The sequence below is a fragment of the Choloepus didactylus genome, chromosome 7 (genome assembly GCF_015220235.1).
Source record: "Choloepus didactylus isolate mChoDid1 chromosome 7, mChoDid1.pri, whole genome shotgun sequence".
In the NCBI taxonomy this organism is placed as follows: Eukaryota; Metazoa; Chordata; class Mammalia; order Pilosa; family Megalonychidae; genus Choloepus; species Choloepus didactylus.
In genome coordinates this window covers 82,067,981-82,089,256 of record NC_051313.1, presented here as the reverse complement: position 1 = coordinate 82,089,256, position 21,276 = coordinate 82,067,981, and positions in this window count along the sequence as shown.

Genomic DNA, 21,276 nt, shown 5'->3' with positions numbered 1-21,276 from the left:
CATCAGAAAGAATAAAAATAAGAAGAAAAAATAAAAGTAAAAAAGAACACCCAAATCATACCCCTCATCCCACTCTATTTTTCACTTAGTTTTTGTCCCCATTTTTCTACTCATCCATTCATACACTGGATAAAGGGAGTGTGATCCACAAGGCTTGCACAATCACACTGTCACCCCTTGTAAGCTACATAGTTATACAGTCATCTTCACGTGTCAAGGCTATTGGGTTGGAGTTTGATAGTTTCAAGTATTTACTTCTAGCTATTCCAATACACTAAAACCTAAAAAGGGGTATCTATATAGTGCATAAGAATGCCCACCAGAGTGACCTCGACTCCATTTAAAATCTCTCAGCCACTGAAACTTTATTTTGTTTCCTTTCACATCCCCCTTTTGGTCAAGAAGATGATCTCAATCCCACGATGTTGGGTCCAGATTCATCCTCGGGAGTTATATCCTGCATTGCCAGGGAGATTTACGCCCCTGGGAGTCAGGTCCCATGTAGCGGGGAAGGGCAGTGAGTTCGCCTGCTGAGTTGGCTTAGCTAGAGAGAGAGGGCCACATCTGAGCAACAAAGAGGTACTCAGGGGGAGGCTCTTAGGCACAATTGTAAGCAGGTTTAGCCTCTCCTCTGCGGTAACAAGTTTCATAAGGGCAAGCCCCAAGATAGAGGGCTTTGCATACCAAACCGCCAGTCCTCAATGTTTGTGAGAACAGCAGCAACAACCCAGGTGAGATGTCCAACACTTCCGCATTTTCCCCTGGCTTCTCAGGGGGCCCTGCATATATTTTTTTATTCTGTGCCCAAATTACTTTGGGATGTATTGCTATTTCACACTAACCTGTACAAACCTACCAGATCCCACTTCCTATTCAAAGTTCCATATAAGTATGGTGTTTGAACAAACTATATGAGTTAAATTGTTTAGAAAAGTTAGATTCTTGTGCGCTCGTTTTTGAGACTGGTTACACAAGATGCTAATAGCCTCCAATCTGTTATTGGAATATGTAATATATCTGGACAGTAGGGAAAAAGGCAAAGGACTTTCAATTTAATATGACAATGCAACATGGAATGGGAATCTGACCCTGCGTTACAATATTGTGGCTGGTTCAATTGATAAGTCTTCTCCCTTTCGAATGCCTTAACTGAAAAAATAGTAGATGGTACACAGATATCTGCATATCTACCAATTTTATTGTCTTTATCAATGTGCCTCCTATAATATAAGCTCCAGAAGAGCGGTGACTTGGCCTGATTTACACATTGCTGCATCCTTTCAGCATAGAACTCAGGTGTCATTAAATAAATGTTATTGAAAGAATGTTTGAATGAATGAATTTCTCTAATAGATGTATTTTGTCTGTTACTGTTAATTTAAAATTTTTTCTTGTAAATAAGTTTTTTATCCATAAAACAATTTCTTAAGTATATCAGGGAAACATCAAGTCATCTAATAATCTTGAAAAGTGAAGCACCTTCTTAGTATTTTGTTTATTTTGGCTTTGTGTAACAGTACATGTATTTTTTTTCAGTATATTTGAACTGGATTTTATAAATGGAATATTTATTCATAGAATGTTTCAGAAGATCATTTTATGTGGCTCATTGTGAAAGAGAATTTTCTTTTACCAAAAATAGTTAAGTATAAAAGGAAAAAAAAAACTAGTGAAACCTTTTCCCTTATTGAAAATTCATAAAATTAATTTTAGTTCACTCATTCAGCAAACATTTAACATGTACAATTTATGAGTAAGGCTGTTTATAAAAGAAGGTTAAACATGACCTTATGTAATGGATTTGTTGATAGTTTTTCTTCAGTGGGAGTAACATACTTGGGCTGTGCAAAATCCTCTGTTCAATAAAGAACCCTCCCTTCTGAGCACTTGGTCCAGGTCATGGGGAATATCAGGGACAATGGGACCTTGCTTCATTTCTCTTATATTTTATAATTTTATGTCTTTTCTGGATCTTTAACCTCAGTATATAAATATGTACAAGTTCCTCCCATCTTCCTCTATTAAACTTAAAGATCTTCTAGACACCACCCTATTCCTTTCCTTCCATCCTCTACAAAATCAATAAAAAAGAAATTAAAAAAAAAAAAGAGAAAAACAATGGAATGACATCTTTTGTCTCCACTACCCTCCACTCCACCTCATCTTACTCCAACCCAGGACTATTAGGCAGTATGTAGCATGGTGGTTAGAAGTGTGGGCTCTGAAACCGGACAACCTGGGTTCTAAGCCTACTTGTGAATTTCACCAGACCCACAAATATTGTACCACTTCAACATGCAGTCCTGTGATTATTATGTTCATATTCATTAATATTGAAGATTACCTAAATAACCTTTAGGAAATAACTATGCCCCAAACAAGATTTTGCTATATTCTTTCAGTAGTTGGATTTCAATTTATCTACAGGTCTTCAACTTCTGCCTTTCAAGAACTAGTATTCTTGCTTTAGGTCCAACCCATGGCCTCCTCAGTGAATAAAAATATTAAGAGGAAAAATGGTTGGCTTCAAAGGCTGAAAAAAATATCCATATGATTCAGGAAGTCCATCTCTGTGAAAAATTGCTTTATCATGCCAAAATATATGAAACCCTTGCCAAATGTCAATCTCTGTGATATACTCTTTATGCTTAGTAAATCACAGAATGTTCTTGGAATTATGGAGCATCAAATTAACTGTAGCTGGATCATGGGTCAGAGGAGATTTTTGCCAACAACACACTCTTCAAAATTCAAATACTGAACTTACGTGTGATGAGGAATGAGAGTATACACATTAATAGTTGCAGTTTATTCATTCTCCCAGGTTGAAGAACAGAACAACTAATTACCACTGATTCTTCCCCCACCCCATCCAAGTCTTCCTATTTCCCAGCTAAAATCAGGATCCCATTTGTGTGTTGGCCCAGAGTTGCAGCATTTCCTAATTGTTCCCAAGCCTTAGTACTCAAATTCTCCTCTGATTCCTCACATGATCATCTTTCCAACTAATATAGAACATTTATGGACCAGAATCAATCATAAACTGCAGTAGTTTTAGCTGGAGTCAAGGTGCTTTTCCTTAAACTTTCCAGTCTAATTCTAGAAGCTGGTTTTCCCTTTCTTCCCCCCTTATATTTGTCTCAGCTATAAGGAGAGAGAACTCAGAACTGTGGTTGCTGTAGATCCAACTCTTAAATGTTATTTATTGACTGAACTCATTGCTATTACCTGTTTGGGTGTTCCAATTGTAACCACTATCAAAATTTGTTAGGAGACAGTTGCATCCTATTAGAAGTCAGCTCCCCAGCTCATATCCTTTCCCTAGTCCTAGCTTATGCCTCTATTTCGTTACCTGACCCCAAACCCACCCCATGTTACTGGGCTTCTAGATTGTTCAAGTATGAACTATCCAAGAAACAATAGTATTCTGCACTTTTTTCACTGTCACTTATTAGTTATGAGACTTTGAGATATTTGCATATTGTTCCCATGCCTCAATTTCCTAATTGTGCAAAAGAGGAAGTATTACTTAGGGTTCTCTAGGGAAACAGAACAAACAGGAGATATCTATAAATATTATGAGATTTTATAAAATGTCTCGCTCAACTGTGGGGATGCATGAGTCCAAATTCTGTAGGACAGGCTGCAAGCTGGGGACTCTGATGAAGGTTTTCAATGAATTCCCCAGGAAAAGCTAGCTGGCTGAAGTAGAGATGAAAATTCCCTCTTCTGACTACTGAAATCATCACCTTTCTTTTTAAAGACTTCAACTGATTGGATGAAATGTCTCTCATTGCTGAAGGCCATCTCCTTAGTTGATTTTAGATGTAATCAGCCATAGATGCAATCAACTTACTGATGATTTAAGTCCACAAAATGTCCTCACAGTAATCATTAGGCTGCTGCTTCCTTGACCAGACAACTGGCCACTATTACCTGGCCAAGCTGATACATGAACCTAGCCATCATAGAGGGTAATAAATAATCCTCTCCCAGCCTATTCAGCAGGATTTTCTATGGATGAAACCATAATGTGATGCTATATATATGAAAGTATTTTTCAATTATAGAACAACATACATAATATGGTATATTATTGTAATGCCAGTGATTAACACATGGATATGTATATCACTCCTTTATTCCAGATAATGCATTTTTATTGGGAAGAGAATACATGGTGCAACAATTTGGATCTTCAATTTTAGTGTCAATTAATGATTCAGGCAAAACAAGGCCCAGATAATGCAGGATTTGGAATGGAGAACATCACAAGGGGAAAACATCATGTAACTGTTGTTCCAATTCTCCTTTTGTGCTTGATAGTATTTTATGTAAACCAGATTAGCTTGTCATTTCCAACATGCAGGTGACTATGGTGTCTGGGTAGTCAGCTTTTTGAAAAATTGCATTTAATCCCAGTACTCTTGATGAGAGGCCTTCAACATACATTTAGGTCAGAAAAAGTGAATGGAATGCCAAATAGCCTGGTCCAAACACTTGTCAGCTTATATGAACATAATCCTGGAAGGACCCTAAAGCTGCAAAATTTTACCTGTTTAGCCATACTCCCTTGTGGCAGTTTATTTTGTTATTATTTCAACATTCTATTTCTGTCTGCTTTTTACTTACTAATCCCAGACACTTTTGCTAATAACACTGGCTGTTTTTTTAAATGTTCCTTTACTTGCATATTTTCAACAGATCTTTCAAAAACGTGTATATTTGTTTTCAATAGCATAATAGCATAATTTTCTACAAAGTAACTAGGTAGAAATGATGTGACATATTTGACAAAAATATTTTCTGAAAACTAGTAAAGTAAAATGGCAGTGGTTTGATGATTTTCCAGTCCTAAAGATGCAATACTGATACTGAACATGTTCCTGAAAAGTATGAATTGACATTGCTAAACATGTACTACAGCTTCTCAGATGTACTAACATTAGGAACTATATTTTTAAAGCTCACTTTTTTCAAGTAAAAACAGTATTGAATAGTGACATTGAGTATTGAGTTGCAAAGAAACAGACACTTGCTGAACTCTGGTTAAAAGAAGGGGAATTTCAGAAACAGTAAATTTAAAAACATGTTATTAGAGGCAAATGAAAGGGAACTCGTTGTTGAGAGTCAGATTGGTAAGTGGAGCACAAAAAAGCTAAACTTAAGATTTGATTTTTATAGCCTATGGGGCACAGGGTCATTGGAGACACTGTCACAAAAATCTGGGACCCCCAATGGCCCCCATGTAAGGGTAAACTAGAAATAACACCTGTTATAAACTACAAGAAAAATTACCCGTCTCATTCTTGGCATTGAATAGAGTAAAAAACTCTCTGATTTGTAACCATAGACTGTCTGTCATTTGAGGTTGAAGATTGAATTCATGTTTCATGCATGGATTGAAAAAAAAGTCAAGAATTCAGTTTCAAATTGTTCTTAGTTGCTCTTACTTCTAGAAAACTAGCAGAAGTGAATGCCAAGCCTCTCTGGATTAACTCACCTAATATCACTCCTTAATATACTCCCTCAGATAAAGGTCCAAAGAGGATGAGCTTGCAATAAAGATTTAAAACAGAAAAGGAAAGAAGGCAACACAGAAAGAAGAAGAATAACTGAAAGCAGGATAAATCCTACAGAATCTTAATATTTTAAACTTGTAAGACCAGAATATAAAAAGTATAATGTGTTTAATAAAAAAAGGTGGAAATATTTTCAAGGGAAAACAGACTATTAAAATGACTACCTATATTTGAATAAAGACTCGAATGGAAGGTCTAGATATGGAAAATATGAAGATTGAGATTAAAAATTCAATGGATGTGTTTGAGCTGAAGAGAGAGTTAATAAACTGAAATAGAAATCAAAAGCTGTACTTGAATGTAATCTAAGGAGGAAAAGAGATGTAAAATATGGTAGAAAGGGTAAGATATGTAAAGAACTGTGTGAAGGTCTAATATATGTCTAATCAAAACCAGAAAGCGAAAACAGGTAAAACGGGGTAGGGGAAATTGATAAAGAATTGTGAACATTGACAAAAAGACACCAAGCCACAGATTCATGAAGTCTAAATGAAAAGTAGGCTAAATAAAAAATAAAAAAAAATCTATACCAAGTATCAATATTTAGAAACTGAAAAACACCAAAGATAAAATATCTTAATATCAAAAGGTAAAAGTCTGATTATCTTCAAAGAAAAGACATTCGGAGTGCCATCTGACTTCTCAACAGCAACACTAAGAGTCAGAAGGCAAAGACATAATGTGCTAAGGGTACATTATAACTGTCAACCTAGATTTATATGCTCAGTGTTCCAGTTTGCTAGAGCTGCCATTATGCAAAATACCAGAAATGATTTGGCTTTTATAAAGGGGATTTATTAGGTTACAAATTTACAGTTCTACAGCCATAAAAGTGTCCAAACTGAGGCATAAACAAGAGGATACCTTCACCGAAAAAAGGCCGATGGCATCTGGAACACCTCTGTCATCTGGGAAGACACGTGGCTGGCATCTGCTGGTCCTTTGCTTCTGGGTTCTGGTTTCCAAATGGCTTTCTCCAAAATGTCTCTGGGCTTCTGTTTCTTTTAGCCTCTCTTTCTCAGCTCCTGTGCATCTGTGCTTGTTCTCCCAGAGTATTTCTCTCTAAGTATTTGGGGATCCTCTCTTAGCTTCTCTGGGGCAAATTCTGGGCTTCATCTCTTCCTTTAGCCTCTTCAAACATCCTTCTGTCTGTATCTCCAAGCGTCTCCTGTGTCAGCTCTTAGCTTGTCTCCAAAATGTCTCTCTCAGCTTCTCTGAGTTCCTTTTTCATGTGAGCTCTCTTAAAGGACTCCGGTGATCTAATCAAGATCCACCCTGAATGGGAGGGGTAACACCTCCATGGAAATGACCTAATCAAAAGGTCTCACCTACAATTGGGTGGGTCACAATTCCATGGAAACAACCTAATGAAATGCCCCACCCTAATCAAAAGACTAATTAGTTCTGCCCTTACAAGATTCCATTTAAAAACATGGCTTTTGTGGGGGACATAATAAGATTCAAACCAGCACACTCAGTGAGAATATCTTTCAGGAATAAGGGCTATATGTAGACATTTTCAACAATCTAAAACTGAGAAATTTACCGCCAAGAGTTACTCATTGAAATAAGTGATAAAGGATTAACTTGAGTAAGAAAAAGATTTCAAAGGGCAGGTTTGAGATACAAGAATAAATGATGTTCAGCGAACATTGTTTCTGTTAAATCTAAACAGATGTTTATTATATAAACAATAGCAATAATATCTTGTGTGATTTTAAAAACAAAACTAAAATACATAGCAACATCATATAAGTTGGAAATGGTTCACTGGATTTTAAGTGTATTGGAGTTAAGTGCATTGCTTGTAAAGGGTTAATATATTAATAAATATTAGACTTGGGAAGTATGAGTCTTAAAAACTTGGATTACCATTGAAAAGAGTGAAATAAATTTTTTAACAGTAGAAGCAAAGAAATAAGTTGAGAATAAACATTTAATTAAGAAAGGAAAGAGAGAATACAGATATGGTGGGCCAAATGAGTACAACATAACAAGTAGAAATGAAGTTTTCAAAAATATTGAGAGTGAATTATAAAAACAAAATTCAGTTATAAATTGTTTACAATATACACATCTATATATAACTACACAGAAAGGTTGAAAATGAAGGAAGATAAAAATGAAAACACTAACCAAAAGAAAGATGTTCTCTCTATATTAGCATTGGAAAAAATAAGCTTTAAAGTAAATGTAAGAACTACCACAGTAGTAGGAAAATAGTCTAATAATAATAAAAACCTCAATTCTCCAGGAAAATATAGCAAAATAAATTTTCTATGCACCTTATAACATAATTTCAAGATGCAAAAAGAAAAATTTACAGTGGAGAGTCTTCAGGAATTGATAGATCAAGTAAATAAAAAATCATAAGGATTTGAAGATCTGAATAGCATACTTAAAAGCTTCTGCAAATGGACACTTACAGAGAGAGAAAGAGAAAGAGATTGAGACAGACAGAGGAAGAGAAGGAGAGAAAGTGAGAGGGGGGAGAAAAGGTGAGAAAGAAAGAGAACAAATCGGCGTAATATCAACTGCATCATACACATTCCATTTAAGCACACAGAATATTTAAGAATCTTTCCACTTTCTGGGCTCCACAGCAAATCACAACAAATATCAGAGAATTGATATCATGCAGGCTACGTTCTCTGATCACGGAACAATTAAGATAGTAATCAATAACATAAATATAACTAGAAAAACCCCATATGTATAATATTAAGAAACATGCTTTGAAACAACTCATGAGCAAAGAAGAAACCTTAATGCAAATTAGAAAATAATTAGATCAGAGTTATAACAAAAAGTATTGCATACTCAAATGTGTGATCTCCAGCTAACATAATATTTAGAGAGATCTTTATATTGAGTACATATATTGAGTATATAAATGAATGAACTAAGCATCCAACATAAGAAGGTAGTAAAGAACAATAGAATTAATCCAGTTGAAGTAGATGGAAGAAATGATAATGATAAGTGAGGTAATTTCTTAGATATATTTTTTTAATTTTAGTTCTGTGTATTCTCATATACATATATTTTTGGAATATGAAAAATAGAAATTAATGTAATAGGAAATAAATAAACAATATTGAGAATCCATAAAGCAAAAAGTGGAAAAAATTTGCCTGGAGATATTAAGTATTGAAGAGAATATAGTGCTCTGGTTTGAACATTTATATACTTACATACTACAGGTGCAAATATAAGTTGGTATAACCACATTGGAATATAATTTGGCATATTTTTGGTAGTTAAAATGAACATAGCCTAAATCCCAGGAGTGCCAGTCCTAGATATCTGTGCCAGTTTGGATGTATTATGACCCCCAAAATGAATGTTCTTTAATAGAATCTTGTGGGGGCAGATGTATTTAGTCTTGATTAGGTTGGAATCTTTGGATTAAGTGTTTCCGTGGAGATGTGACTCAATCAACTGTGGGTGAAACATTTGATTAAATTATTTCCATGGAGATATGGACCCTGCCCACTCAGGGTGGGTCTTGATTTAATCACTGTAGTCCTATAAAAGAGCTCACAAACAGAAGGACCTCAGAGCAGCTGAGAGGGACATTTTGGAGACAGCCATTGAAAGTAAACTTTTGCTAGTCTAGAGTTTGCCTGGGAGAAGCTAAGAAAGCCCTCCAGATGCCTAAAGAGAAATGTCCTGGGAGAAAGCCATTTTGAAACCAGAACCCCGGGGCAGACACCAGCCATGTGCCTGTGCCTTCACAGCTGACAGAGGTTTTCCCGGATGCCATCGGTGTTCTTCAGTGAAGGTGCCTTATTGTTGATGCCTTTGTTTGGACACTTTATGGACTTAGGACTATAACTTTGTAACCAAATAAACCCCCTTTTTTAAAGCCAATCCATTTCTGGTATTTTGCATAATGGCAGCATTAGCAAACCAGAACAGTATCTATACTACAGAAACTTTTGACACTGGGCACCCAGAAACAGGTGCAGGAGTCGTCATGATGCCCTCTCTGTAATAGCATGGGGGAGATGGTGTGAACAGCGTGAATGACTTTGAAAATAAAATTGATAAAATGTGGTAGAGTCATAAAATGAAATGCTATGTGGCGGTTAGAATTAATGAATTAGAGCTGCATGTAATAACACTGACAAATCTCAGGAGCATAATATTGAGTTAAAAGAGCAACTCAGAGAATAATACCTATGTATCATATAAAATAAACAGGAAAAATGTACTAGTATATTATTAGGGATAGGTACTTAGGTGGTAAAACTACAAACCAAAGCAGGGGGATATAAATACAGCTTTCAGGAATGTTGTTTTTCTCTGAGAGAAAAAGGAAGGAGATGTCATCAGAAAGGAGTACACAAGAGCATCAAAAAAAAAAAATGCTGATTTTTGATATTAGGTTGTGGATTCAGGGCAGTCCACTAGATGAGAATGCTTTGTACCTTACAGATATTTCATAAATACTAGTTTTTTTCTACTCAATATTAATTACAAAAAGTTTTTTATTTGTAAAATGGGGCCTAAGGAGAAAAGATCCCATTGCTAGAGAAACTTGGACTGGCTGTATAGGCAAGTTGTGGGTGGGTTAGACCCTCTAATTTACAAGATCCATTCATCAATAAGAAATTCAAAATGTTTTGTAAGCTCTTTTTTTTAAAAAGAAATATCTTCAGGACGATTCAACCCCATCAAGCATTCACTCTCCTCTGAGCATTGCTTCATCCCACTATTTCTCTCATCCATCAGTTCTCTTCATCTCTTCACTGCTATCCTAGTTCAAGTTTAACTTCTGTTTTCCTTAGACCACTGCAGTCATCTTCTAAGGAGATACACCAAACTTCCATTTCCCACTTTGTAGATAGTGGGATCCTTCCCCAAACCCAAAAAACAAATCCTATCACCCTCAACACCTCCTCAAACTCCTACTTACAATGCCTGTCATTGCTTTCATCGTAAAGACAGATCCCTTTGCTTCAGCTGCAAGGCCTGAAATACTCTGGCCCAAGCTTCCCTCACTGTCTTCCTCTTGTACTTTTTTCCTCCTTGCTCTCTGCAGTATAGCTGCACAGGATTTTTAGTTCCTGACAAGTGCCTTGGTCCCTCTCACCCCAGAGCCTCTGCTAATGCAGTTTCCTTGAAAGAGAATATTTTGCCTACTCTCCAATTCATGTTGCTCTAAAATTCTCAACATTTCATGTTATTTATGTTGTTTATTACCTAGTTAAATATGGAGTTGTATCGGGGGAAGAATAGGAAGAATTAATACAGGCTGGTTAGTGGAAGAGGAAAGACTAACTTGTGGAAATTTTATATCATCAGAGAGTAGGATATTAAGAATTATGACAAAGTAAAATATTGAATTAGGAGAGGAGAACAAAAAGAGAGTTAATGCTTTCAGTTGTGGTGAACTTGGTGAACTAGGTAGAAGAGGAATTAATTAGAAAAGGAATTAACACAATTTCAAGGCTTGTATTCTGTGTCCATCCTAATATTTGTTTCATACCATTACTTCCTAAAATAAAAACTTCCCTTTGTGCAGCCCAGTTTATTTTGTGTCCACCAATTGGGATTTGCTCCTTTTTTTCCTTTTGCCCTTGCTCATGATGCAACTTTCTCTCAGAATTCTATCCCTCCCTCCCCCTCATTGGAATCATGTATCTTATTCAAGACAGAGCTAGTTTCACCTCCCACAAGATGACTTCATTGATCATTCTCTATTCTAAAGTACTACAGGCTCTCTAGTCCAAGACTCAGTTTAGCATTTAATTACTTGTAGTGAGGTATCCAATTATCTAGGAGTCAGACTTCTTCAACTTCAACCATCCAGAACAAATCAGGGAATTGGGAAGGAAATTTTTTAAAAGACAGATGACTTGTAGAGAAAATAGCTATCTTAAAACCCATGCACGCGTGAGTCAGTGTCACTTGAGCTCCTGTAGTGGGGCTCTAAATGTACTGACGAGCCTTCTGGTGTCCTCAGAACACACATATGGTTCACGAACTCTGCCCTATTCTCTCAAGTCCTATTAAAAGGACAACAAAATTTATTTTATTTTTACTCCTTTCACTGTTTCCACTGTTTGACAACATGGTTACCTGGACCACTAAAAACCAACTTTGGATTAATGTACTACTATAAAAAGGCTCCTGTATCAGGAAGCTATTAGTAATGAGATCAGCAATTCCAATGTTATATCAAAGAGGGAGATTTGGATGAGAGACTGTATTAACTACATTTAGGTTTATCTGAGGTAATTTTGAATGGAAGGAACTTAGTTTGCAACTATGAAACAAGTGAGGCTGGAAGTACACTGAACGCTAAAGGAAAGGGAGAATCTATACAATATTGTGGATTTAGAATCAGCAGCACTTCATGACATCAATATGTCCAGCTCAAGCAGTTTGAGATGAAAATTCAAAATTAATCAATTCAAAGGTTAGAGCTTACATCATGATCTTGGAAAATGTCTTTCTTTTCTACTTTCAGTTGTGGTGAACTTGGCGTGCTAGGTAGAAGAGGAATTAATTAGAAAAGGAATTAACACAATTTCAAGGCTTGTATTCTGTGTCCATCCTAATATTTCTGTTTCATACCATTATTTCCTAAAATAAACCTTCCCTTTGTGCAGCCCAGTTTATTTAGGGTCCGCCAATTGGGATTTGCTCCTTTTTCTCCTTTTGCATTTTGCTCCTTTTCCTCCTTTTCCACTCTTTCAGTGCCCAATCCTCCAGAGTTCAAGAAATCAGAGGCTTTTTGGGTGAGGTTTCAGTCCTGGATAAATTACACCAAGCCCTAGTGGAATAGGAAACATTTGATAAGTCAATAGGCAAGTCCCTTTTGCTGATTACTTTTAATCTGACTGTGAAGTAGTTACCCCAAGGCAGTGTTTTTCAACCAGTTTTTCATTCTTGTTCCCAACACTAAGGAGCCATTTTAGACATTTTTCCCTGATCACCTCCTTCATGAACTCCATGAAATTTTAATACCACAGATACACTATATATCTGTTGATGAAGTGTATATTTATCTGTGCTTTATAGTTAAAAATTAAGAGTAAGCATAAAGCTTATTCTTTTTATTCAATGCAGGGTTAAATCCAAATTTTAAATTTAAATTTACATTAAAAATTGAAAAGCTAGTAATGTTGAACTTAAATTTTAATTATATTTGCTGAGAGATTTTTAATATAACTTATTTTCTTATGTAAATTGTAATGTGTCAAATTACTTGTGTAAATTAGCAATTTATATAAAAATATCATACTAACAAATGTAATAAAATTTTTAGTTTCATTCAAAACTTATTTTCCCACAAAAGTAAAACAAATGAAAATTTTAATTTCTTTAAAAGTATTTTAGTGAACTTTACTTTTGATTTTTACTTGATATGAGAAAACAGATTTTAATTTAACTAATTAGATATTTAGATAATATTGCTAGATATTCATTCAGATTTTTTGACATTTTTTCAGTACTTGATATAATTTTTAATAGATTGAATAACTTGAGTAGAATGAAATGAAAAAATATGTACTATTTTATTTAAATTTCACACACACACAGAAGCGTAAAGGATCAAACATAAACAAGACCCTCAAGGTACTGGTGGCAACCAACATGACCAATAGGGCCTCCTGCAATATGACTTGAAATGGAGCAATCAAACAACAGAAGTTCTCCAACCATAACCATGGTTTTGGAGCACTGGTCTTGCAAACATTTTGTGTATCTTCCATTAACTCAGTGTCAGTGAAGCTAGTGTGATACTCAAATAACCCAAACCCAATGAGAGAAATTAAATATTAAGGAGAAAGATTTTATCGGGTAGGATTGAGCTTGGAAGGCCACAAGACTTTGTAATATCTAAGATCCTGAAGAAATAAGTTTTGCGTCTTTGGGGGTAATATCCATGGCCCTCTGTTGAGATTTCATGACTCATCATATCTCATAAGGCTAGAGTTCAAATAAGCTCTCTTGGAGCAAGGGTCTGTCAGTTACTACGACAGCTGCTGTTGCTGAAACCCACACCAGGAGCCTGGGAAAGGAGAGAAAAGAGAAAATAGAGACTTCCTCAATTTACCTCCAAAAAATCCAAACTGGCTCTTCTCTACCAATGGAGCCATCCCTGTTACCGCCTTCTGCCTTAACTATTATGGGCAAGCCAATCTACCTCCCACCATCCATCTCCTTCTTTAACAGACATTGCCCAAAACACAATTTTCTAATATCAGTCCTTGCCCAAGGGGTGGGCTAATCAGAACTATTCAGTCACTCTGATATATTTATAACAAATTTGATGAAGAGAATTTCTCAAGTCCTTTGCTACATTAGAGCACACAAAAGAATGGTTTACACCATTCTTATATCCTTGAGAAAAGTTTAAATTATATTAAATAAGCCACTTCTAACTACGTAGGAAGAGATATTAATTGTATTTTATAATATTTTCATCTAAACTGATCAAAAGCAGAATTCCACAGACTTGTTCTGGAGAAGGCCAGAGAGCAAATATTTTAGGTTTTATGGGCCAAGAGGCAAACAAACAAAGGCAGGATATTACGTTGGTATTTATATAACAAGAGAGAACACTCCTGCCTCGCTCCACCCTGTCTTCCTATGTCAGCCTTCCTCTGTTGGTGGGAACATTTTTTGGTGCCATCTCTGGAGACATTCTGGCCTAAGGAGAATGGCAGCTGTGGTTAGTTTCACTCACTGTCCTGGTGACACCCAGATCCCAGCATGCCCAAGTTGTGATGGCCGGGCTGTCCACGAGGCTAGCTGAGGAGACGTGAGATAGTACCGCTTGGTGCCAGCAGTTGATGGCAGTGACAAGGCAGGCCAGTGACTAGGGAGGCAGGCATTGGGAATGAAGAGAACACAGTGGAGGAGAGGGACTCCCAAGCTTGGTCTCCACAGCTCACATTTCCAACCCTCTCGGTGGTGTTACGGATTGTACAAACTTAAAAATAAAAGGGGGTTGATATCATATTTGGTCTGCCAGCCATGCTTTGCAGACCCCTGATCTAAATTAGTAATTTTTAAGGGTATAAACAGATTTAGTAAGTTGAAAATTTACTTATGTGAAATTACCACAATGCCTAAGATATTGCATCAATGAGGTATTATTATACTGTCTTACATAGTTTCTGTTTGTTTCTAGTCTTTGGGAACTTTGGATCTGTTAATGGAAGCGTGTCTTCTTTAGCAACTAAAAACCCTAAACCAAGAGAGAGAAAGGGTATAAAAACAAGAGGCCAAACCTCTATGAGTAGATTGTGAGTAGTAGTAAAACTTGCATCGTTGATTCTTGGATGTGTTTATTCTGGCTATTCAGGAACAGCACCTAATAGTGGTTTTCAGATCAAAGAATATACTGCATTCCATTGCCTGGGACACAAATTCTACAAGGTGTGATTTCCCAGGTGGTCCTTAAACTGACTCTTCTGTGGGTCATTCCATCATTCTGTTGGGTCAGAAGTTTCTGAGAAATGGAATAAATGGTAAGAGCACTGAGATTCAGGAGCATGAGCTCAGTTGTTAACACTTTCATGGTGGAATATGAAAACAGTGAATAAGCCATTTTGAAAGTCCATGAATGGTGGTGCTAGCAGAGACATGGGGCAACCAGAGAAGGCAAATCCATATCTGTAACATGTGTCTATTGCTCTGAGGACAAATTTACATATCTTTTATGATGGAAGAGATCCAGTGTAATCTATCCAAGTAGATAGTTGGTCCTCCATGGTATGACTTACTGGAGACTCAGCTTTGGTCCCTGATGTTGGTAGGTTGGGCACTGAGCAGTAGTGGTTGCTATATCACATGTGGTGAGGAAGAAACCCTGTTGCTAAGTCCATGCATTACCTCTGTCACTGCCTCCTGGCCACTTTGTACATGGATCCATTGAACAAGCAACAGTTGCCTGAGTAAAAAGAATGACTGATATCCACAAGACAGTTCATTTAATCCACCTGATTACTGAAAGCATCACAAAAATGTAAAATAGATATAAATATTTTATGTCCCAAACAACATGGCAGTTTAACACGTAAAGCAAAATCTTCTAGAAATACACGAACTAAAACTTTATAACTATTAATATGGTGTTAGGTTTTAATACAACATTATCAGAACCTAACAGAGCAGTAGAAAACCAAATATAGGGATTTGGAGATTTAGTAAACTTTATTTTTAATTTTATTTATATAAATATGGTGTATGTGTGTGTACTTTTACTCAAAACATTTTTCTATTTTGTCCATGAAACAATCCCCAAAACTCATCAGATATTAGAGCAAGTCATATAAAATAACCATTTTATGGGTCAAAAATATTGAATATCAATAACTTCATATGATTCAATCTAATAAGTGGTTAAAAAAAAAGAAACTTCCAGTTAGCAATCTATTAAATAAACAAATAAATAAATAAGACCTCTCACCCCAAAATAGTCTTTCGGAAATTAAGAATACAAACTAAAATCACAGGTTAGTTGAAATTTAACAGGAGGATGCTTAAGATAAAAACCTGTGGGATCCAGAAAAAGCAAACTCAACAGAAAATTTACCTCCTTGGAGGTATACAAAAGAAAGCTTTAAAACAAATCTACTAAGTATTCAACTTAAGAAACTAGACAAAAGAAGAAGAAATAATTCAAAGGAAAGTAGGAGAAATTAATTATTCATAGTAAAATCTGAAATAAATGAAGTTGAAAAACAGGAATAGTAAAAGAAGCTAAAAGCCATTGCTAGTATATAGAAATACAATTGATTTTAGCACAGTTACCTTGAATTATATAATTTTACTAACTTACTTTTTATAGTAATTTTTGTAGATACCTTAGAATTTTCTATATACTTCTTTTCCCATCTGTATTCCTTTTATTCATTTTTCTTCTCTTGCTGCAACTATCTAGAACCTCTAGTACAATACTGACTAGAAAATGTGAAAGTATTCAGTCTACCACATTGGCTAATTAGTTATACCTCTTTTTTTTTTGTTTTTGATGGTTGCGTTAGAGTTTACAGTATATGGTTTACTTATCACAGCCTACCTGCAAATGATTCCAGTTCACATATAGCATAACGACCTTAGAACAGTATCCTTACATTTACTAGCTTATACATTTGTATCATGTTTATCATAAATTTTACTTTACAAATTTGTAAAACCCTCAATATATTAATATTTTTGCTTTATGTAATTTTTAATGAGATTAAAAATAATTAAATGCAGGTTTAAATTCATCCTGTTTATATTGTACAGGCTCTTTATTCCTTCATGTAGACCTGAATTTTCATCTCAAATCATTTTCCCTATCTGCAGAATGTCTCTTAACATTTCTTGTATGTATTCTTGCAATGAGTTCTCTTAGCTTTTCTTTTTTCTCCAGAAAAAGTCTTTATTTTACTTTCATTATTGAAATTTCTTTAGGTGGAAAGGTATTTTTTCCAGCATTACTTTGAAGATGTTGTCCCATTGTGTATTTTGCTATATGTACTGTATCATATTTTTCTTGATGTCTTCAAGATTTTATTTTTATCTTTGGTTTTCAGCAGTTTGACTATGATGTCCCTAAGTGAGTTTTTCTTTCTAATTATTCTGTTGTGGATAATATGAACTTTTGGATTTGTGGTTTATTGTCTTTTAATAATTTTGGAAATTCTCATTTGTTATTTCTTCAAATATTTCCTATGCCACTTTCTCTCTTTCTTTTCATTCTAGTTATCCACATACATGTGTGTTTGTTTGATATTGTCTCTCAGCACTTAAATGCTTTGTTATGATTTTTCTGCTCATTTTCTTTTTTGTAATCCTGTTTGAATAATTTATATTGGCCTATATTCAAACTCACTGACTCTTTTCTCTCTTGTGTCCAGTCTAGCCACTCAAAAAATTCTTCATTTCTGTCATTATGGTTTTCCTTTCTAGCAGTTTCATTTGATTCTTCCATCTCTATGCTAAAATTAATCATCTTTTCATCCTGTTTTTCACCTTTTCCACTAGATCCTTTAGGATATTAATCACAATTACTTTGAAGTCCATATCTGATAGTTCCAACACTATGGCATGTTTGGATATGTTTTTGTTGACTGTTTTATCTGTTGAGAATGGGTCCTTTTTTCTTGCTTTTCTGTGTGTCCTGTAGATTTGACTGAATGATGGATAGTGTATATAAAGAAAACCAGCAAAAACTGTGGAAATTTTATATATGTCAAGAATGGTGTTTTGGTTTGCTAAAGCTGCTGGAATGCAATATACCAGAAATGGGTTGGCTTTTAGAAAGGGGCTTTATTAGCTTACAATTTTATAGTTTTAAGGCCATGAAAATGTCCCAATTAAGGCATCAAGGGCAAAAATACCTTCTCTGAAGAAAGGCTGCTGGCATCCAGGGTTCCTCTGTCAGATAGCAAGGCACATGTCAGCATCTGCTGGTCCTTCTTTCCTGGGTTTCATTGCTTCCAGGCTCTGGCTTCAGTGGTTCTTTCCACTTCTGTGGGTGTTTCTCTCTCTCTCTGAGCTCTAAGGATTTTTTCTGTCCATTATCCTCTCATAAAGGACTCTAGTAAAGGGTTAAGACCCACCTTGAATTGAGTGGTCACATATCAATTGAAACAACCTAATCAGCAGGTCCCACCCACAATATATCACACACACAATGGATTAAATTAACATGGTCTTTTCTGGGGTGCATAACCCTTCAAACCAGAACAAATGGGTATGCCTCTTTATGCTTAGGTCTTTATTATGGGGATGCTGAATCAATCCAGTCAGTTTTAAGTTGGGATTGGGTTTTCTTCTTGCTATAGTTACCTGTAGTATACGATAGGCTTCTAATTCCTCCAGTGGTAAGTTGCTGATATATTGAGCTTAGAGTGAGTCCTGGACTTCCAGAGGATACTTTTCAGTGTTCCTTCTCCACCTCAGATGCCAGCAGACCCTGAACACCTGTGCCATTGACAGGGTCTCTCCACATGCCCTTTCCACTCCTCCTGCAGCAAATTGCTGTTGCATGTTGTTTATTACAAGGATCTTTGTGTGAGCAAAGAATGGGATTCTTGATTCACCAGCTCCAGGGTCAGTCTTAGGCAGGTTTTTGCATTGTTATAATTTGAACATGATTTCTTGAAGTTTTCTATCTCCTAAGTAGAAGTAGAATAAACGATGTTTCTTTAACTAGGGAACCTTTCATACAGCATGCATTTAACTAAAACATGAATAAAAACTTATTAAGGACAGGTTACTTCATCCTATAAGCCCATGTTCACACACCTGAAGACTTTTAAGACCTCCACTGTTCTAAGGCTGTCACGAGAAGGGTGCCATTTCAGTGTATGTTTCCTTTGTAGAATCCAGATGGATTAAGGTGACAATCCAGAAGCACATGCTCAATAAGGAACTCAGTTTGTAGGGAATTTAGAGATCTATTACTCCACTTTATCAACACCAGGGATATTCTTAAACAGAACACTTGAAACAGAGACTAGAGGCAGGACAATATGGCATCATAGGGAGGTGTGGAATTTAGTTAATCCTCTGGAACAACTAGCAGACAGCCAGGAACAACTAGTAAATAGTGTGAAACAACTGTTGGGGACATCTGTGACCAGACAAACATCATACACCACTCTGGAGTGGTGGAATGGTTGAGACTGTAGCATGAGCACTGTTGTGTAAAGCTCCCCAAACTGCAGAGCTGGTGCCCCTCCCCGACTGGCATGGCAGGCTAAGTTGGAAGATACCCTGTGGGAAAAAGAAGCAGTCTACTAGGAGGAAGGGAAGGTAGCTCAACCAAGCTCTAATTGCAGTTTTAATTAATGAATTTGGACTACTGAATAAAAGCTATGAGCACAGATAAACCCGGACCAAGCAGGAAAGGAATCCAGAGGCTTCCCCTGGCAGAAAGGAGGTGGGGTTGATGGAAAAAATATATATATACATAAATAAATAAAAACTGAGGCTTTTGTAATTGGCTGAGCTCAGAATACTGGAAAAGGGCTGTATCCCAAGAAAAGAGGCACATAGAACTGGGCACCAACTCTGGTTCTTGACTGGTGACTGGGGTACTGGGGACTGGCTCTAAAAAGGGGATTTCTTTCTTCTTTCCTGTTTTTTTCTTTCATTGTAGGTAGCTCATTAGAGAAAGCCTCAGGTATTTTCAATTGTCAATGCCAACCCAGGCAAACGCAGAGTTAAGATAGAGAATCAAAGGAAGAGATGAAGTGTAGGAGATAAATCCCTAAGGGTATTATCTTCTCTAAGAAAAGGGGGAGGCAGGGTCCAGTTCAAGTGGCTGCCCTCCCTCAGAAGACTCAGACCCTAGGGCCTGGGGAAAAAAATAAAAAAGAGCTATGCTTGGCTTCTAACACTCTCAGCCCCTAGCAGGGAAAGGGTCTACTGAGAATTAAAGGCAATGCACCTCTTTACACCAGCAGGTGGACTGAGAAGTGCCACCTGCTGGGGAAGATAGGAAAAGCAAAGCATTGAGAGGCATCACAGGAAAGTCTGACAACTTTCTGGATCTCATTCTCAGGGAAACCTGATACTGATTACACCCTCTTCCTGAGACTATCTGGTCTGGGAAAATCTGATTGGGATAATCAAGGAAACAAGATGCCTAGACAACAAAAACTTACAAATCACACAAGAAAAAAATGAAGCTATGGCCCAGTCAAAGGAACAAACTTACACTTGAAACAACTAATTAAAGATCTTAAACAAATATACTAAATCAAATCAATGAATTGAGGGAAGATATGGTAAAAGAGGTGAAGGATATAAAGAAGACATTGGGCAAACTTGAAAGTTTGAAAAAACAATTGGCAGAACTTATGGGAATGAAAGGCTCAATAGAATAAATTAAAAACACAATAGAGCTTTACAATACCAGGTTTGAAGAGGCAGAAGAAAGGATTCAGGAACAGGACAGAACATCTGAAATGCTACACAAAAAAAGAACAGATAGGGAAAAGAATGGAAAAATATGAGCAGGGTCTAGGTAATTGAATGACAACATGAAGCACACAAATATAGGTGTCATGGGAGTCCCAAAAGGAGGAGAGAAGGGAAAAGGGGCAGAAAGAATACTGGAGGAAATAATCACTGAAAATTTCCCATCTCTTATGAAAGATATAAATTTGCAGATCCAAGAAGTGCAGCATACCCCAAACAGAATAGATCCTAATAGAACTATTCCAAGACACATAATAGTCAGATTATCAGATGTCAAAGACAGAATTCTGAAAGCAGCAAGAGAAAAGTGATTCATCACATACAAAGGAAGCTTGGTAAGACTATGTGTGGATTTCTCAGTAGAAAACATGGAGGCAAGAAGGCAGTGGCAGGATACATTTAAGATACTGAAAGAGAAAATGTGCCAACCAAGAATTCTACATCCAGCAAAATTGCCCTTCAAAAATGAGGAAGAGTTTAAAATATTTTCAGACAAATAGACACTGAGAGAGTTTGTGAACAAGAGACCTGCTCTACAAGAAATACTAAAGGGAGCACTATAGGCAGATAGGAAAAGACAGGAGAGAGAGGTTTGGAGAAGAGAATAGAAATGAAGACTATTAGTAAGAGTAAAAAGAGAAGAGAAAATTTTTAAAAAATATATGACATATAAAATCCAGAAAACAAAATGGCAGACAGTAGACTTTACATTGAGTGAAATTAGCCAGAAACAAAAGGACGAATACTCTTA